The sequence below is a fragment of the Podarcis erhardii genome (genome assembly GCF_964252035.2).
Source record: "Podarcis erhardii genome assembly, chromosome: 9".
NCBI classification, from domain to species: Eukaryota; Metazoa; Chordata; class Lepidosauria; order Squamata; family Lacertidae; genus Podarcis; species Podarcis erhardii.
Genome location: NC_138512.1, coordinates 30,769,719 through 30,790,075, shown reverse-complemented (window position 1 = coordinate 30,790,075; position 20,357 = coordinate 30,769,719). Strand labels below are relative to the sequence as shown.

Here is a 20,357-nt window from a genome sequence, read left to right as displayed (position 1 = left end):
TTCGTATACAGCTATCATTGACCTTATTCAAGATATCATGGTTTGTAAAGTTGTCTAAAACTTTTATTCTGCTATGATAAGCAAAACTTAACTTGAACTTGGAACATCTATAAACGTTTTGGGTATTATCAGTAATATGTTAAGTCAAAGACAAAGGAACAGATAAATTCCTGAGCCCAATTATATTTGAATAATTACCTTTTTTCAAATAAACAGAAGACTTTCAGGATCTTTACAAGAATCACTTCCTGCTGGGAAAATGTCAATCATATTTTTCACAGATGCTTGTTTTATTTCTTCTACTTAAGTGTACTTATTCCAGTCTCAACAATAATTAAAATGAGCAGTGTGAAAAATAGCAGTCCTACTCTGAGTTCAATGAGACTTAGAACCAAGTAAGTGTGCGTAAGATTGCATCTTAAAGCACATAAACTCATCAAACATTGCTTTGCACAAAACTACTACTCCTGATCACACAGAGCATGAATCTGAGAGTCCAAGTTCATTTTCTGGCATCCTCTGTTGAAATGATCTCTAGCAGCAGAGCCACAAAAGACCTCTATAGTGGTACCTGGGGTTAAGATCTTAATTCGTTCTGGAGATCTGTTCTTAACCTGAAACTGTTCAAAACCTGAGGTACCACTTTAGCTAATGAGGCCTCCCCCCGCCGCCACTGCCCTGTCGCCGTGTGATTTCCGTTCTCATCCTGAGGTAAAGTTCACAACCCGAGGTACTACTTCCGGGTTAGCAGAGTCTGTAATCTGAAGTGTCTGTAACCCAAGGTGTCTGTAACCTGAGGTACCATTGTACTTGAGGCATTGAAGAGCACAGGAAAGGCTATATGCTTCTGAGATAGACTAACTGCTTATATCCTTAACTGTGATTGTTCTCATCCATTGCTGTATCAGAGAAATACCTCTTCCTCTAATAACAAAATACATGTTTCCGTGTTCAACTAACCTGCCATATGGTACTGGTAGCATGTATTTGTTATGTGCTTCAATTCATTTAAGTCTTTTATTCCCTACCCTTCAGTGTATGCATGTAGCATACCACTAAATTATTTTCACACAAACCATTGTAAAGTACATTGAGCATTTGTGGTACTTGAAAATGTGGTTAATGCAGGATATAATGTGGAAAATAAATCAAAGGTGGTTTCTAACGAATGCAGGCCTTACATTTCTATTACAGATTTAAGTTTGTAAAAAATGCCCTCAATATATTAATTTTTACCCCCATGCGTCTTTTTCATAGTATGCTTTGGGCAGGGATCAGATACACCGCTGAGTTCCTGATCAAGAACTCCCTAATACAGTCAGTTCCTGCTTTCAGCAGAGAGCTTCCTGGAGTTCACGCTAGGCTTCAAAGCAGGAAAAGGGAGAACAGGCAGTACACAAACAGTGCACTACCAATTATTGGCAGGCCCTGCCCACCTGTCAAAATGGTCCACTGTAGGTAGAGTAACTCAGAATCCTGACTGTTGTCCGGAACCTATTCCCCATGCTCACTGCCAACAGCTTTTTGTGGGATAGTCCCAGCACTGAGTGAAGACGCCAGAGACTGAACCTCAAATTTTACTGGATATTAATTCTGTGCTCCACAGCTGAGCTATTGCCCTTCCCTAGATTCCACAAAGGCCAAACAACATTTAGATCAGTGAAGAAAGAAGTTCTATACTAGTATGAAATTTGTCTCCAGGAATTCAACTACATTACTTAAATTCAAATGGAATATAATAGTACCTGTTAAGTACAAGCTCCTCATATCCCACCTGGATTGTGCATCCCATTTAACTCAAGATGTGTGATAATTCATATGCTTTAAGCATGGCTATTTTTCTCCCATAGCTCTAGCCTACATATTGTTAGAATTCTGCCTCGGTCAGAGGTATGTGCCTATCTGTCCAGGCACCGGCTGAATTCCTTTGACCTCCCTCCGGCGACTCCCGGCAGGAAAAACACACGAGGTCCGTTCCGGCGATTTTCCTCAGGCTGTGAGAAAAACACACCACTGCATCTCCTCCTTCTCCTCCTCCCTGCATATCCCCAGGGAGGGGAATCAGACTCAGACAGAAATGTATCTACATGTCTTTATTCCTGTCTTTAGCAGCCATACAGTCAAAGATGTCTGCTCTCTTCAACAAACAGAGAGAAACTCCAAACTCCACCCATGTACATCCTGTACAGGTCATATGACACACACTGAGCTCACATCCTGTGCTCAATAAGGAGAATGGACTGCCCCTTTGTTTCCATGGCAACAGTCACAAACATCCTGTTTGGCTTTGCAGCCACAAGCAGCTGACTGAGCTGCTGGAGCCTTTGCTTGCTGCAGCATTGCTGCTTTAGAATAACACATATATCTGTCCACACCACTCCATTAACATCAATATACAAGGTCAAGTGGGATTATAATATGCAATGGCAATGCCACCCTCTCCAACCCAGGTTAGCAAACATTGCCATTAAACATGAATGGTGTTACATGGAAACATGAGAAAGTTGCTTCAATACCCAATATTAGATGATGTAAGAATGGGCCCTCAGTGTTCTTGTAAAGAGACTTCTAGAACATATTCAAGGCCTTACCCCAATTCTTGACATTCACAATTTTATTGAAATTTAAATTTATGAATGACTGTGTGTGTGTTTGTGTGAGTGAAAACAGATGAGTGACAACAGATGAGATACAACCAGACTGCAAATCCCTCAATACTGATTATTCCCATTCCCCCAGTAATTGGAACAGGTCAGTGCTTAAATTAAGTCCTGAAATAGATTTTCCTTTCTTTTAGCTGTGAATGTAGCCTGAACACCTATCAACCTGGACAATATGCTATATATCCTTGGCAGAGACTGCTCTGTAGACGAGTGTCATATATATCTCCTTTTCTAGTACATAAAGAATGACAGTATAACAGAAAGAAATTGTACAAGGGAGTGAAGACAGCTCTTTAACTGGAGATGCCTAAGCAAATCCATTAATATCCCACCTGACATATTTCAGAGCTGAGGCATGTCATCAAAAACAGGCAGCAGAACTGAGCAGTAGTTCAAATTAGGCTGCAGAGCTATGATACTAACTTCTTCTTTTGCTACTTCCATTTGCAGGAGTAAAGGCCAAGGTATTGGGGGAGAGGAGAACATGGACAGTAAATAATTTCTGCCCATTCAGTGGGCTGTGCGGAGGAACACAGGGGTGACATTCTACTTTCCATAAAAGGAAAAGTATAGCTCTTATTCAATTTTCTGGATTCTTTTCAGATCAAATTAGCGCTAAGAAGTATTTGGTTCATTTGTTATTGGAAGAGACCGCACCAACTTAGTCAAGCAAGAAAATTACCTCAAAAGCTTACAAGATTTATAATGCTTAGAAAAGAAAACAAAAAAAGGCAATTTGAAACCTAATGAGACATTTTAGGCCTCATTTACATCTGTAACCTGACCCATTTCTGCAAAGTGGTAATTTGGTAATTTACATACTAAAAGCTAGGTATTTATTCATCCTTAACCAAAAAGATGATGAGATTACTAATACTATAGCACAATTAACATTACCTTACACTCTATTGTCACTTATACAAGACGACGACTAGATATGTTTCTATTAACACATTCTATTAAAATTTACTATTACACCAAACATTTAATGACAGAAATATAAAATCTCTTCTGTTATCAGTGACAGATACAGCATTAGATTAATAGTATCTTTGAAAGAAAGGTAGCAACTATTCAAAAAAAAAAAAAAAAGGAAATCCAGCTGTACAATGCAGTCTGTTGGTGGCACCGAGTTAAAGTAGTGTCATAGTAGAATCAAAACACTTGATTTTGCAGATAAAAACATTTTGACCTAAACGATAAAAATTGCTGATGTTTCCCTGTGCATGCTTTTGCAATAGGATGCCATCTATGCAGATTTGTTTGCCATAGCTATCATGCCCCACTGAAACACTGAAAAAATGTATTTCCCTTCATCTTATGAATTTGCTATTATTGAAAATAATATAGGGAGCAATTGTAAACAGGAAATGAATATGCAGTTATTTCAGCAACACATATTTAGGCTTCATTACAGCAACAGGTTCCTGAGACAAGGTAGTTGTTCCTAAGGCTTCACAGAAAAGCTGAGACTCAGAGTCATGCAGACATTACAGAGAACACTTCCAGATATAAGGGGCAGCAAGGGAGAAAGGGAACCTCTGAACCAGCAGGAGGCCTTAGGGCAGCTGCAGATGTTGGAACTTGAGAAACAAAAGGTTAAAGGGTGTGTCAAGATATAAGGCTGGGAAAATAAGGTGAGGCGCAAGGCCAAGGCAGGTTTAGAAGGAATGGAAAGGATGCTTGTAAAAGGGTGATAGTGGCAAACTGAATAGGGGTCGAACATAAGAAAGTCCAAGAAAAACGATGCTTTGTGCCAGATCTGCTTAGTGATCACATCACTGTATTAGGAGAATGTATCAGTAACAGAAGATAGCTTTTGAGCAAAGACTAGCTGGTTTGTCTGGAACACATTGAACTTGAGATGACAAGTCAGAGATGAAGTCAGAGGAGTAGTGTAGGCACTGGGAGTCAAAAACAGAATTGGAGGAGTAAGAAACCAGGAGGATACAACGTGTTCTAGGAGTATGGAGATAAAAAGAAGGGGAAACTGGGCAATAATTGCATTGAAAGGGTGGGTCATGGGATGATTTTTTAAAATAGAAAATTGGAAAATGCAGAAGGGAAAGCAAGAAACCAGGACCTTTGGCAGTTGCTGGAGTTATCAAGGTCAATGGGGGAGAGCTGCTGCTTGAGGCCAGATATCACTCTCCAAATATTACTCTTTCACCTGGGCAAATGCAGGTATTCCTACTCTTCCAACATTTTTTGGAGTTCCCAAAGAGTCAGGGGGGTGGGGTGCAGTTTGAAATTAGAAAAGTCAGTCCCCAAGGACTGTCTTTTCAGTTTTTTCAGTTATAAAGCAAGACTTTTCATGCAACAAAAATGAAAATGAGGGAGATGATTAAGGAGGTCTTAAGTCACAACTAAATTATTTCTTTCCTAATTTGGTTCTGATCAGACATCTTTATTTTAGCTAATTTGTATTTCTTGCTTATTTTTATTGCAACGTACTCTGAGCATTTTATTAAAGGGCAACATAATAAATAGCTGCAATAAACAAATATACCTAAACTAAATGCAATGAGGTAGAGAAACAATAGTTAAGGTATATGCACTAGTCAGAAGTATATTGTTTGAAGCAAATAAATGTTCTAATATTCTAACCTTTATGGATTAAGTGTTTTTCAAGACATGTTTCAGAGTGAAATCTTTTTTTAAAAAAAAAAAATCAATTTTAAATTTTATAGCCCTTTTATCTTCTGAAGTGAATATTCTGTACTACATGCTAATCTGCCCTGAATCTTCCCTGAGAGCTGAGTGCTCATAATTTTTCAAAGGGTATGATTTCTTCACTCTCATTTTTTAGATAAGTTGTACTTTATATATTTCAACCTGTGGTGTGGAAACTGCTTTTTCATAGCTTCATCCAATGTTGAAGCCCAGCACCGCACAGGGAGGCCAGTTTTGCATATCCTTCCCAAAATATGTACAAACTGGTCCTACCTGCCCACGTGGTGCCAAAACATTACTTTAGGGAATACACTTCAACCAGGAGTTCCCCAAGTAGAAGACCACCTATTGGAATTTTAGTGGGTGGTGGTGTTGTATTATGTAGATGCCCAGTTTCCACCTCCCACCTCCTTCAACATCTTCAATTCAGTAGAACCCTAACCTGGCTTCAAGGTCAGAAGAAGTGGCAAGGATTGCTCCTGGCTTTTATTAACTTTGGCTGGAGGGGATGGGCTGGCCTCAAGGGAGTTTGGGTCTATGCCCAACTAAAACCACATAGAGACCACCATCCAAGTGATGCCTCAAGATGCTCATGAGCACCTTCAGTTTCCTGTTTTCCTTTATTTATGTATTTCCAGGATTTTCTATGTGCCTTTTGCTAACCAAAACATATTAAGTGCTTTGGTCAAATTACAAGCAGGTGTTTACCAGGTGCTGCAGTGCAAAACAGTGAAATGAAAATTCCATTGTTAAAGCTTTAGCCAAGTGGAAGAATTCCTATTCAGCCCCTGCCCCATGGCAACTTGAGGGTGGGCAAGCACTGAGGTGCCTGGTAACTGTGTCAGGAGATGGGTTCCTACATTTAAGTGGCAAATCAGCACTCACTCCCACTGGTCAGGTGTGCTGCTGGCCAGGTGTGCACCCTCACCACATCTCCTAATCATTGTTCAAATGGCTGTCTACTTATATAAACTCTAAATTTACCTATTTGCACTCAATTACATTTAAATACTTTATTTGCCAATCAGCAATCTCTTCTTAGAGTGTTAATTATTTTGTGTTGACGATTGCTTCTAAAATTTCTTTGATGTGATCTTTACCATGAAAGAATCCCTGACAGATTACATATAAACAGACCATCTTGAGCAATACACTTCTTAGGTGTAGCTAATGGTTTTAGCCATGTTCTTTTTGGTCGCCTTTATTAAACCTGGCGAATTCAGGAGAAATCCACAAAGCATTACATTATCAGCATAACATGAAACAGTTGCAGGTAATCAATAAAAATATATACTTTATGTGCTCTAAAATGTAAGGAACATGATTTCTCAAAAGCACACTTAAAAGGGCTATTCATGCTGTTTTTCATTGATTTTTTTCTCTCTTGGTACAAGTCACAGTGTGCATTCTGTGTGCTATTACAAAGACAAATTCTGGACTTAAAAAGATGAATGCTGATAGTGGAAAGAAAGCCTAAACAGAAGGCAGTATTGGTCAAACTCCCAGAGGCTAATTAAATTCATCTGTTACACCAAGATATTGGGGGTAATTATAATTGTTGGGATGGATCTAGACTTCCAGGGAATGGAAGTCTGATATCTGGACACTCTTGTCAGCTGAAAAGGGAAGAGAATATTTCCCTTCCACTTTCCCCGAAATCTGCTCCAGACAGTTGGGGAACCTTCCAGAACGATGTGAGAGGTGGTGCTGGACACTGCAATCTTCATCAAAGGCTATTCTTCATGTGCCTCACTCAAAGGAAGTATGAAGTATAGTTACACAGGAATGGGCATTTTCAGTGGTCATGCCCTTGTCTGTGAAATGTTCTCCCTGGGGAAGCACACCTGGCACCATCATTATTAGTTTTAAGGGACCAAACTAAGAGCTTTCTATTCACTCAGGCCTTGGGTAACTAAGCTGATTTCCATGGTGTAGTGATCATATTTTAGTGGGGTAGCTAGGCATAGTCCTTATTATGTCACTGTATGAGTATTTTAGGTATTTTGCTACAGGTAGGTAGCCGTGTTGGTCTGCCGTAGTCGAAACAAAATTCCTTCCAGTAGCACCTTAGAGACCAACTAAGTTTGCTATTGGTATGAGCTTTCATGTGCATGCACACTTCATTAGGTGTTGTTTACCTATTTGTAATAATAGCAGTAAAAATACTAATATTTATCATTAAGTGCACACTAGGTAAGAAAAGTACAGTCGTACCTTGAAAATCGAATGGCATGCATGGCATCATGTCATGGCCATGATGACAGGGAGAGTTAGAGATTACCCAAAACAGAAAGTACAGAAAGAATGAAAAATCTTTAAAGAGTATCTGGAAAAGTATTATAATAATAAACACCTCCTGGCAGAAATAGAATGATCCTTGTAAAATAACAAATATGTTTTCTGGTATCTGAGGAAAACAAAGAAAGCAATACAACAATTTGGAACTGTGTGTGAAAAAATAGTAGGAATAATAACACAATGAGTCTAATCTCTTTATCAAACCTTTATTAGGCATTATGGAAATAAAACCTTAAAAGAGAAAATAACATATAAAAGCCTTGAAATATATATAAAAAGGCAGCAGTTTGCTAAATGCATATATATATATACATATAGAGTCAGTGGTTTTCCTTGTTAACCTGCTCCTTGGAGGACTGCTACCAAAAACTCGGCTACCCCCGCCGTTACCCTTTGGTCAACGTCGGATAGGTAGAATCCCACACATTCACCTTGCTGCGGTTCCAGACCACCCAAAAGAGGGGACAGCACGCGTTGACGGAGCGTACTGTACAATGGGCAATGAAGGAGAATATGCTCTACAGTGTCCGGGACATTCATAGAGCATCTGCAGAGTCTCTTGTTTCTAGGAATGTTTTGATATCTTCCCCTGACAAATGCTGAGGGAAAAACATTCAAACGGGCCAGCATAAAAGCCCTACGTTGGGCTGGGATTATTAGTTTAGTGACGTAATTGGCTCTGCTATATAAGATATTTAATTCATAGAATATGGGGGAGCAAATTTTGTTTACAGCTGCCATAATATTTTGTCTCTCGACATCCTTTAGTCTAGTTAGGATATTATGGGAAATATATTGCTCATTAGAATTGTACAGGGGCTCCAGCTCGATGCCTAAAGATTCAATCTTTTTTTCGAGGTGCTGATACCATCTTGATTTATAGGAGTCTTTGAGCAAATGAGTCTAATCGGAAGTCAAATGTGTTTATTTTGTTTTGTTTTCTTCTTTTCTTTTTTTCTTTTTTTCTTTTTTTTTTGTACCTCTTTCTTTGGTCTTTTCCTCTTGCACCTGCTAAGAAAGAGATAAAGAGATAAAAGTTAAATATGAAAACTTGAGTAAGTTAAAAGTGATGTTTTGTAATTTTTCAATTATTGTTCATTTATTGTTAAAGTTGGTCAGTTGTAATGAACTGATGTAGTAGTTACTGCGGGGTGTGTGTGTTATTTTTGAACTCTAAATAAAGTATGAATTTTATTATTATTATTATTTTTAAAAAGGAAGTCAAACGGAATCTGTTCCAGAAGTCCATTTGACTTCCAAAATGTTCAGGAACCAAGGCACGGCTTCCTGCAGCCAATCAGAAGCCATGGAAGTGACGACGGACGTTCAGGTTCCAAAGAACGTTCGCAAACCGGAAAAATCACTTCCGGGTTTGCAGCGTTCAGGAGCTAAAGCGTTCATCTTGCAAGGCGTTCGACTTCCAAGGTACGACTATAGCTTGTTCCTTCTTAGTGGAAAGCTGAAGGGAGAGGAGACAGTTTGACGAAAATGTATCAAAGACTGTAGTATGATGAGATGTTAACTTGTATTATCATCACCCTGTGGAACACAGGTCAGTCAGTGATAACCCAGTCATTTATTCCATCGAGAAGTTGTTAAAAATGAGTATATTGTCCATTGTCTTTTGTCAGCTTTGGTCTTGAACAAATAAATATATTTTCTTGTGCATGCGGTGCCAATAGCAATGCTCAAGTTCCTTTGTAGGGCTGCAATCCAACACTCTGGTTTCTGGCTGGAATCCAACACTCCCTTACTTCAGAGTAAATCCCACTAGAACTTGCTGTGACTAATATCTAAGTAAACATGTATGGGATTATCGATCAGCATTATTTCTGAAAGGGTTTTTATTTCCGTGGCAAACCCTTCAACACTACAGCTCCTTGCAACAGCCACAAGACAGTGGAGAAGAAGTGTGTTATGGTGGGTGGAATATTATGGAACTCTCATTATAAAGAAATGGTACCCTACAGTGTGATTTGCATCATGCTGTGTGAGCCGCCTACACTTTTCAGCAGTTGGTTCTGCGTCTGTAATTTATTGCTCCAGAAGCCATTATAATAACACAAGAAATGCCTCAGCAAGTGTGGAGGGAAGAACACATCACAGTCAGATTGTAATGACTATTTAGACTATTTAAACTCACTCAGCTTGTTCTGCATTAGAAAAACAAGCCCTATTAAATTACTTATTTTATACATTTTATTTGGCATTCTGGCTTCATTGTAGTCGAGATTAAACACCTTATTACACTTTTGAAGAGAGAAGCTTATGAAAATAATTGCCCAGAAATTACTGTGTTAAGTGTAAAAACTGTTGGGTAGAAATCTGATTTAAAAAAAACCAAAACCCAAAAAACTTGTAGATCTCTGCTGGGCAAATATACTAGGTTTCTTAGAAGGAAATGTCTGTCCCATTTCAACAGAGTGCTATCAGAGTACAAGAACAATGTGGGAGGCAGCACTTACGAGTTATAAGCTCAACCTGATTGGCATTAGGCATAAGGTACAAAGGCTATGGGTTGCCTTTCATTGGTTGGAGAGATCCTTGTGTCTCACTGGTCAGCTACTGCCCACCTTAAGCAGGGCAGCCCATGGTCAATAAGGTGCCACCCAGCCAGTGTCTGCCTGTTTCAATGTGTCCTTGGAGCTCAGAGTATCATTTGGCAAACAGACCAAACCACTGCACCAGGCAACAAAGAAAATAAACATACCCTCTTGCACCTAGTAAGCTGGAATATCAGGACAATATGTCCTGGCTTCTCTGCTGGCCTACTGCAGGTTAACAACTCACAGAAGCTGGCCATCATTAATCGTGAGCTGGAAACACTCAACATTGATTTTGCCACTTTACGGGAGATCAGACTCACTTTGAATGGCAGCCTTTGAGAGAAGAACTGCACCTTTTTCTAGCAAGGAGAGCATCCAGAAGAACCACATATTCATGGTGTAGGCTTTGCAGTGAGGAACCACTGACCAAGGGCTCAGCCACCTCCAATCCAGTTAACATCTTGAATGTGCTCCCACTATGTGCTTGGACATACAGATCAAGGACCTGTTCTAGAAGGAACTAGACCAGGCTCGTTCTTGGTTCATCCTTGGATGCCTTCCCTATAAAGAAGGGTGTGAAACAGAGATGTGTTCTTGTCCCAACTCATTTTAGCATATTCTTCTCTCTATTAATCTCATATATCTTCAGTTTGACTGAAGACGGTGTGTACTTCCATTCAAGGAGTGATGTTGGTCTGTTCAACCTGGCATGTCTCCATGGCATGTTGTGAGATGTTGTTTGCAAATGATACGTTGTAATGGTTCTAGGGGGTTGCTCGTGCGTAAGTCGTCGCCACACCTGGCTGAGTCACCTGGGTGAACCCTTTCTGTCCGGACAGCCACCCATCCGTGGCTGTCTCAATCGCTGGCAGAATCCGTCAGTGGGCGTTTCTTGAACTTCTTCCAGCAAAGAAGTTCTTTGACGCCAAGTCTCCGCCTACTCTCCCTGCGCGGAAGTCTTCTGCGCAGGGAGGGTGTGGGCAGTGGAAGACCCGTGCTCTCCCCGCTGGTCTCCGGCGAGGAGCCTCCTCACCGATTCCCCCATCTGCCCCCCTTCTCCACTGGTGCTACGCTGATTTCCTTCCCCCGCAGATGGGCTGCCTCTCTTCCTCCTGGGACGCTCTCCGGCATCCCTCTGGCTCTGATGGCAGTTCCCTGACACACGTCTACAAAGATTCATCAATCATTTTGCCCAAGCCTTCATGGAGTTTGGCCTCGCCATCAGCCTGACGAAGACCAACGTCTTGCATCAGGGCATCACCAGCACTCCGCACATTGGCATTGGTGACCACATGCTTGAGGTGGTAGACAAGTTTGTTTACCTGGGCTCCACCATCAACAACAACCTTTCCATTGACACTGACCTGGACAAGTGTATTGGTAAGGCAGCTACAGCAATGGCTCACCTCTCCAAAAGGTTATGAGAGAACAAGGAGAAGGAAGGGGGGAGTTCAAGGGGGAAGACACAGACTGACAGTTTAAGCTCGGACTCAGAGGGAGGGCCACCAGAAATAGCCCATCCCATGACACATAGGTGTGCAAGAAGTAATGAGAGGTGTGAACAGGAAAGGAAGTGAAAGTGGGGCTTTAAATGTGGGAAGAGGAAGGGGTGGAACTCAGACTCTGCAACAGCTAATTTGGAAGCAGATGCTGAGTGACTGAGCTCCAGAGTGATTTGTGTGTTTTGAGCAATAAACCTGAGTTAATTACTGCCGGAGTTGTCTCGCTTCTGTGGGAGAGAACCAACCATTACATAGGCAATATTTAACAGTTGATGGTGACATGACAAAAGAAACAATTGGCCATGGTTTACCACTCAGAAGTAAAGGAATATGTTTATTTTGCCAAGGTATTACAGATCCGTCAGAGGCAATTGGGAAAAGTGCATATACTATGTGCATTGGTGATCAAATCAGATCCTCAACACTGAAGTGCCTGCCTCTGCTATGCAGCCCCTGCTAGCAAGCTAATGAAATTTCCTCTCCTTATGGTACAAGATGGTGCCTTCCTCTATTCTGTGTAAAACAACAACAACAACAACCTCAGCTGGATTGACAGTTGAATCTTTCTTCAACACTGGCAGCAGAACAGAGTCCTCCTCTGATTGCAACCAGCTCAGGGGGCACAGGACAGACTCTGTGGCACTTCGGTGCTCCAGTGTCTTGCTGTTTCTCCCCAGGCCTCAGCGTCTTCTTCAAGAAGTGCCTTCTTCACTCTGTCTAATGGTAGGTCCAGCCCTGTCCAGCCTGTGCTACTATAGCTATAGGGACCAAGAGGAAGTGAGGAAATGCCAATTTTTCATTGGGTGAGTTTTCGTATGATGGCTTTTCATGCCACTGTGCTGATGTCCTGCTTGTGGACGTTTCACAGGAATCTAGTTTGACCATTGCGTGAACCCAATGTTGGAACTGATAGGCTCTTCTTACATTCTTATGACTGAAATGCTGGCATTAAAAAAAAGGTTTTATTTCTGAATTAGTCTGAATTATTGTTTGTATTATCATTGAATGTTTGCACAAGATGAGAAAAAATATTCAGGTTACTTCAGATAATACCATTTTTAAAAACACTCTTGATAACGTCTTTTTTCTCTTTCACCACTTTATCAGACTACTCTTCTATAATGCTGATTAAAATTACAGTCAGCTTCCTAGCCATCTAACTATCCTAGTTATCTTAGAGATAAAGCAATCTTTTCTATCAATTAAGTGCATTTCTGAAAATGTGTAAGACTTCTCTGTGAATCTTTGATAAGAGCAAAATTTATTTGGAAGCTAAACTAACATTTCCTTCTTCAGTTATTTGCCACCTGCCCCTAAAATCATATGCAAGGGTTAAAGCGAACAGCACCATAAAAAATTAACAACCCATGTTGGCTCCGTCTCTTGTAGCATGTGTATGTACATACTGTTAAATTTCTGCTGGTTTTGTTTGTTTTTCTCTAGTCTATTTCTGGTGGCTTAGTCAGCTTTTCTCTCTATTTTTCCATCTCTGTTCTTGATCCAGTATAAATCCCAGTCCAAACAGTGCTGGTGTAATTTCAGTGGCAGAATTCTTAAAGCTACAGTTCTTGTACATTAGGACTTTTCTCTTTTACCAATTTTATTTTATGTTCCCATCACTTTTGGGTTCCATCATAATGACAATTCTTTCCTCTTTCAGGGAAAAAGAACAACCACAAATCTACAGCCTTAAATGTTCCAGACTGTAAGCTTACCTGTTGTCTCTACTGTTTATATTGCTCTTCATTCACCAGACTCGTTCCTGTCACATCTTTTAATGGCTTTAGCTTGTCACCGTCTTTCTCTTGGCCACTTCTGTGTTTCATTTATCTTCCCCACACTTTTTTCCACAAGTGTGGTCACTATGTGAACTTCATAGTATGTCTTCTTCTCAGAATATTTCTCCTTTCCAGAGCATGCCTGTTCCCTTGTGACAGCATGTAGCTATACCAGCCAGATTCCAAAAAGCTACTTTAGGCATCTTTTGTCTTGTCACCTCCCTCCCTCTCTCTTTTGAATAACACACAATATCACAAATGACTGCAGGTATTTTAGGCATGCCCCCTGAGATGTTTCCCCTTTCCCCCTCTTTTTTTTCAATGATAGACTCCTGTGTTGTATCACAACCTGAAATTGCTTCCTTAAAATGTCCGGTGCTCATGGGATAGGCACATAGAAGAATACATGAAGAACAAACCACCCCACAACTCACATGTTCTGAGGACTTCTGTAACTATAGTCTTTTTCATATAGCCTCTTTTTCTCCACACTTGTACCAAGGACCATTAGGAGAAATGTGAGGTGTCCTTGGGATGTGTATACAATCCAGCCCACCCCTTGCCACTGTGTTCCACTGTACAATGCATGAATAACTTTCACTGATTAAATACCTATGAGTCTTGTGAACAGACCTGCCATCCTCCCTAACCTGCAGAGCCTAGAGGTTTCTTGTGTTCTCTGTGTGTATTTTATAAACAGAAGACTCCAGCACCCTGTTTTAACAGTGGCTGCCCAGCTGCCAATGGAAAACATGTGAGCAGGATCTGAATACAATAGCAACTGGCATTCAGAGGCTTACTCCTTTCAATACTAAAGACAGTACAGCCTAGACATTTGTATAATCCTCTTTTAAAGCTCTCCAAGTTGGTGAGAGATGTGGTAATTACCACCTTGTGGTAGCTAACTCCATAGTTTAACTACGTGCTGTGCAAAGAAGTACTTAATTTTCTCTGTCCTGATTCTTCCAGCATTCTCCTTCACTGAATGATCCCAGTTTTTGGCACCATCACAGAAGGAATAGAACTTTTGTCTCTCAGCTTTTACCATATCACACTTAATTTTATATATCTCTGTCATGTCAAAGCTCACTTGGCTTTTATCTTATCTTTAAAAAAAAACCCCAAATTGTGTCCCTTTCCTCAAAGGGAAGTTGTTCTGGCCTCTTGATCATATTGGTTACTCTTTTTTGAGCTGCACAATGTCATTTCTGAAGTAAGACGAGCTGTAGCTATATGCTTGTTGACACTCTCAAAGAACTGTAAAAGGTTCATGAGACAGAACTTGTCTTTGCAGAAGCCATTACATATCTAAACAAAAACTTTAATAAGTACAATTGTGTTTTGTTTTGTTTTATATACTGGGGACTTTCCCCATAGCAATCCAAACAGACTCCCAATCATGCAAGATTGCTGTATTAGCTGGGAAATTAAAGGGGGGGGATCCTAATTGAAATGGCATAGTACAGTGATTTGCACACCCAGATTTCTATTCTACAACATTCTGCCCCAGCCCACTTCACCTAAGTAATCAAAGAGGTAACTTTGCAGCAGATACGGTGCACTATTAATATTTTTATGTAATTAAGAAGTAACAGTAGATAATAGTAGATAACGGTAGATAATAATAGTGTCATCTTAACTTGACTCTATTAAATACAATTCTAGCCCACTCAGTCCCAGTGACTTATGAAGAGGTTAGGAATTTAAAAACAGCAACAACAGCTAATAGAGAGAGCCAATTAAAGTACCATTACAAAAAAGGCAAGATTCTGAACCCTTTATAGTTATAAAAAGAATTGTGAAAATAGCAACTGTATATTAAGGTTTGCTTTGACAGAAAAAAAAAATGTTTGCAGAGCTGTACTCTTTGGTGGTAGTCATTTCCTTACAATTTCTCAGTCAATCCGTGAACTTTTCTGTTACATCAAAGTATATTTCCAACTGGGCATTAAAATCTACTTAAACCACAGCAGCTCATGCTCGGTGTGGGCACCGCCTCCACCGTATCTATCAATTGATATTAACTTCTCCCACTGAGTTTATCTGCACTGTAAACGCATAATAAATCTGTGAAATGTGACACTTCAGCATTGGGCTTTTTTCCCCTTTGCCTTCTGACACTTCTTTCCCTTTGTATCTCTGGACTATAGAAAGTTAGATTCATAAATCTGAAAGGGTCCACAAGGTAATCCAGCTGAAACCTCTGCCTGAGTGCAAGTACAGTTTTGCCCTGTGCCCCTCACCTTTAAACTTGATACACTGAAGACCATTATGCAGTTTGGAATGCACTATAGAAGAAGCAGGGTGTCCCCAGTTCTGATCTGCCTTTGAGTAAGGATGGATGGAATATTTTTTGTTTCATTTCACTGAGAGCCAGTGGTTAAGAGCAGTAGACTCATAATCTGGTGAACCGGTTTCGCGTCTCCGCTCCTCCACATGCAGCTGCTGGGGGACCTTGGGCTAGTCACACTTTTCTGAAGTCTCTCAGCCCCACTCACCTCACAGAGTGTTGGTTGTGGGGGAAGAAGGGAAAGGAGAATGTTAGCTGCTTTGAGACTCCTTCAGGTAGTGATAAAGCGGGGGATATCAAATCCAAACTCTTCTTCTTCTTTTTTCAGAGTTGAATGATTTAGAATTTGGGTCTAATAGCCACCCCCCTTTTTTGAAACCATTCATCTTTCACAAAGGTGGGGTATATTCAGCAACTTTCAGGCAGAGAAGGGAGGTGAATTTTGCAAAACATTCATATTACTTTAAGCTCAAATATTAAGTTGGTGAGGGGTTTTCCAAGTGTCAGCTTGGGCCTAATGGGGGCAGCCATCCTTCACCCTGCAGAATGTCTCCTGAAAACAATCCTACATTGCCATGCTGTATTGTTCCCCAGGAGCTTCGCCTCCCACAGGGGACCTATGAGATTGTCCACCCTCAGAGACTGATGGAGTCAGTCACTTTCCAGACCGCCCTGAGGGATATCCAGGCTGATATGACTGGCAGTCCTGTAGAAGCCATGGTTGACTTAAGGCATATCTGAATGGATAAGGCGCTTGACACAGATAAGACTGAGACACTGTTAGTGGGTGGTTCCCTAGACTGGATGGATGGGTAGTACCTTGCTCTTTATGGAGTTACACTCCTTCTGAAGGAATGGGTACATAGCTTGTGGGTACTTCTGGATCCTCTGCTGTTGCTTGAGGCTTGGGTAGCAGAGTGCCTTCCATTAGCTTTGACGGGTGGCCCAGCTGCGCCCCTATCTGGACAGGGATAGCCTAATTTCTGTCGTCTATGCTCTGGGTAACCTCCAGGCTAGATTACTGCAACATGTTCTATATGGAGCTGTCTCTGGACAGTTCAGAAACTTCAGCTGGTGCAGAATTTGATGGCCAGGTTGCTCACTGCGGAAAGAAAGTTTGAACATATTACACCAATTCTGCCCCAAGGAAACTGGCTGTCAATTAGTTTCTGGGTCCAATTCAAAGTGCTGGTTTTGACCTATAGAGCTTTAAATGGCTGAGTACTGCAATACCTCAAGGAACGCCTCTCTCCATATGAACCTATCCGGACCATTCTGAGGCCCTTCTTTGGGTGCCTCCTCCATGAGAGGTCCAGAGGGTGGCAAGACAAGTACAGGCCTTTTATGCAGTGTCTCCCCCCTTTGGGAAATGTTCTCACAAGGGAGGGAGAGAATGCTTAACCTTGTATGCCCTTTTAAATGTGTTTGTGGAGGCGGGGTTACTGGTTTGTTTTTGTTCTTATTTTTATTATGCATTTTGTCATTTTATTTTGTCTTTTTATGCTGTGAACTGCCTTGAGATCTTCGGATGAAGGGCACTAAACTAAATGATCAATTAATTAATCAATCAATTAAATTGTTCACCTCTCTGTGTGCAGGCACACACATACACATCAGACTCTGAAAATCTCACAAATATAAAAAAAATCACAGGTTTGAATGGCTGAAGTATTTAAAAGAGTTTAAAAGAGTTTATATTATGTGTCCAGAGAAGTTTGGCTCACATTACTTTCCATTAAACATCTTGTTTGGGTTTATAGATCTATTTATGTACAGAAGAAGTGATAACAGAAGTTTCTGTTATGGAGCAATAGTAATAAAAAAGGGAGATAAAACATAGAAAAACCAGTCTAGCAATTATTCTAAGAATAAGAACTATTTGTTAAGACATTTATGCAAATCAGATATCTGCTTCTCATTAGACAGAAATGGTTCACCATTTTGTTACAGATGGATAATTGCCCTCACAGCTAAAATGACATTATAAAGTGAGGCTGCAGGTCAGTTTTTATCCCTGTCACAATGTTTTCCTATCAACCCAAAATTTAATTTTAGACATTTGCATTTCATTTCCCCCTTCCTGGCAAAAATGAGTAAACATGTTTAAAAATTAATGGATATTTTAACACAGGTCATCTGGCTTCTGACTGACAAGTGGCAAAGAGATATGGAAAGGAGAGGAAAATGATCAATTTTGCTTCAATTCTGAAGGCTAGATGACAGATTCCCCCCCCCCCTTCCCTTGGATGGCATTCATGTGACAAAGTAAAGTGGGTAGATTGGTTTCTGTTGGAATGAATTACAATTTATTCCTGTGATGCGTCCTAACATGATATATTTAAAGATTGACATTTGCAGTAGGCACTACCTCACTCTAACACTAAACTTGCCAGGTTTTCTGTGGACACAATGTTGCAGAATTTATCAGGGTCACAGCCTTGAATCAGGGCTTGAACTGAACTCCAAAACCTCCGTGCTATAGACGATATTATTGATACAATGGAGTTACACATATCCAGCACTACATAGCACCAGGATGTTAATGGACTGGATGGGTAGGATGTGGCCTGCTCTGAAGATGCAGGTTGAGGACACTTCTGGATTCAACCCTGTTGCATGAGGCTTAAGTGGCCTCTGTGGAATCAGCTTTGGCTGGTGGCCTAGCTGCACCCCGTCTGGAGAGGGATAGCCTAACTTCTATTGTCTATGCTCTGCTAACCTCTAGGTTAGATTACTGCAATGTGCTATGGTTTAGAAACTGCAGCTGGTGCAAAATTCAGCAGGCAGTCTGAGCACATAACACCAGTTTTGGTGATGGCTACTGATTAGTTTCCAGGATCAATTCAAAGTATTGGTTTTGACCTATAAAGATCTAATATGCAGCTCAGGAGAGCAGTACCTCAGTATCTCCTCACATGAACTAATCCAGACCCTGCAATCTTCATTTGAAGCCCTTCTCCATGAGCCCTTCCATGGGATGTCCAAACAGAAGCAGTTTTAGGGTGGCATGACCAATGCAGCAGCACTGGGAACCAAGTGTCATGGACGAGGAATCAGCTTCACCTGCAGAACAGCAGCCTGAAGGGGGAGAAGGTGGAGTGACTCCACCTGCAACTGATCAGCCTTCAAGAACACAAAGAAGGCACTAACGTGAACCAGCTGGCTTCAGTTTTCTTAAGCAGAACTTCCAGCAGCAGTCAGGTGCTGGTAACAACACTTGTAGTACCTGGCTCTATCTTGCTGCTTCCTGCTCATTTTGAATCTTCAGCCTCTGATCATCAGATTCCCTGATCCCCGGACTGTCTGACCACACGAGTTGCTGTTTTCCCAACCTTAGGACTGGACCTGACTCTCCTTCTAGGCAAGTACACCTCAGAGACTCTTCTGGTTGGCTGGCCTCCCACTCAACTGAGCTCCACACACTGTTGCTTAGCAATGAGACTATGACACCACACTGCAGGGAGCACCACAACAATGATGCAGAACAAAGCACAAGAGGCCAAATTTTAGCATTGTACAGGGCACTGCTGAAATTTGAGAGCCCAAAGTCCCCCACAGGTCCAGGGGGTAGCAGCATTAGAATGGGCCTTTTCAATGATGGTTCCTCACTTGCAGAATGCTTTCTTAAGGGAGGCTCCATCTTTATCTGCTTTTCGGCACCAGGCAAAAATATGTCTTTATACATGGGCTTTTGGCCCTTAGTTTGAAGAATTTAAAGTATCTGAGGCCTCTTTTGGTGAAGCAGAATCTGCTAGACCTGTATTTTATTTGTAGAGATGTGTGTCTGTGTTTGCTTTTTAGTTTTTTATTGGTTGTGTTTATTGTAATTGGATTTATTATTTCTTTTATTATTTCTATTTATATTTCTGCGGCTAGAGGGTGGCACCGACTAACTACTGTTCAGACCCTTGGTTTATGGACTGTGAAGTCCTACAGGGTTATTGGCTTGTTCTCCTGTTGGTGAACATTGCCTGATGGATTGTGATGCAAGATAGGATTTTCTCTGTGGCAGCACCCCAGTTATGGAGCTCCCTCTGGCAATATGGCTGGCCTCATCACTGATGAGTTTCAGAAGTCAACTTGAGTCTTAAGAACAGGCATTTGGGTAAGGTTTGTAAGTTGAATGTGGTGGCTTTAATGTTGCTATGGAATTAGTTTCATAGTGTGACTTTGTGCTTTAATTAACGCTTTGGTTGGTTTTTACACCATTGTTTTATTGCCTTGTTCACCATCATGGGATGAAGGATGGTTCAGAAATATACATAATTTAAAAGTAATGAAGGAGGAGACTTGGAAAGTTCCAGCATGAGGAAGGCATTGGAATGCAACGGCTTCATATTTTATAAAACTATAGAAGTATCTATAAGCATAATCATGTATAACACCATAATAGCTCTTTGATATGCATCAGTCTCATAATCACACAATTATTATGTGTGCTTTAACTACAAGCCTCAGCTAGAGTGTCCTTTTGTAATCTTTGTATGCAAAAATGAAGCTTTCAAAAACAACCTTAACAATTATCAGTGTTCACTGTTTTCTGTTCTACATCAAAATTATTTTTGCACAATGGAATGTGAAACTGCAAAAAGCAAGTGTAAATTATC

At 40.8% G+C, this 20,357-nt stretch overlaps 1 protein-coding gene and 1 long non-coding RNA gene across 20 annotated transcripts in view; one reads left to right on the top strand and one right to left on the bottom strand.

The window, feature by feature from the left end:
- The window catches only part of TENM3 (teneurin transmembrane protein 3), a 1,299,256-nt gene that overhangs the window by 474,233 nt on the left and 804,666 nt on the right, over window positions 1-20,357 (top strand). The window lies entirely within an intron of this gene.
- Window positions 8,585-19,142, bottom strand: LOC309349779. The gene is made up of 3 exons (XR_014160183.1): window positions 18,977-19,142; window positions 12,222-12,624; window positions 8,585-8,645 (listed from the first exon to the last, which is right to left on the bottom strand). It is a non-coding gene; the product is annotated as an uncharacterized lncRNA (long non-coding RNA).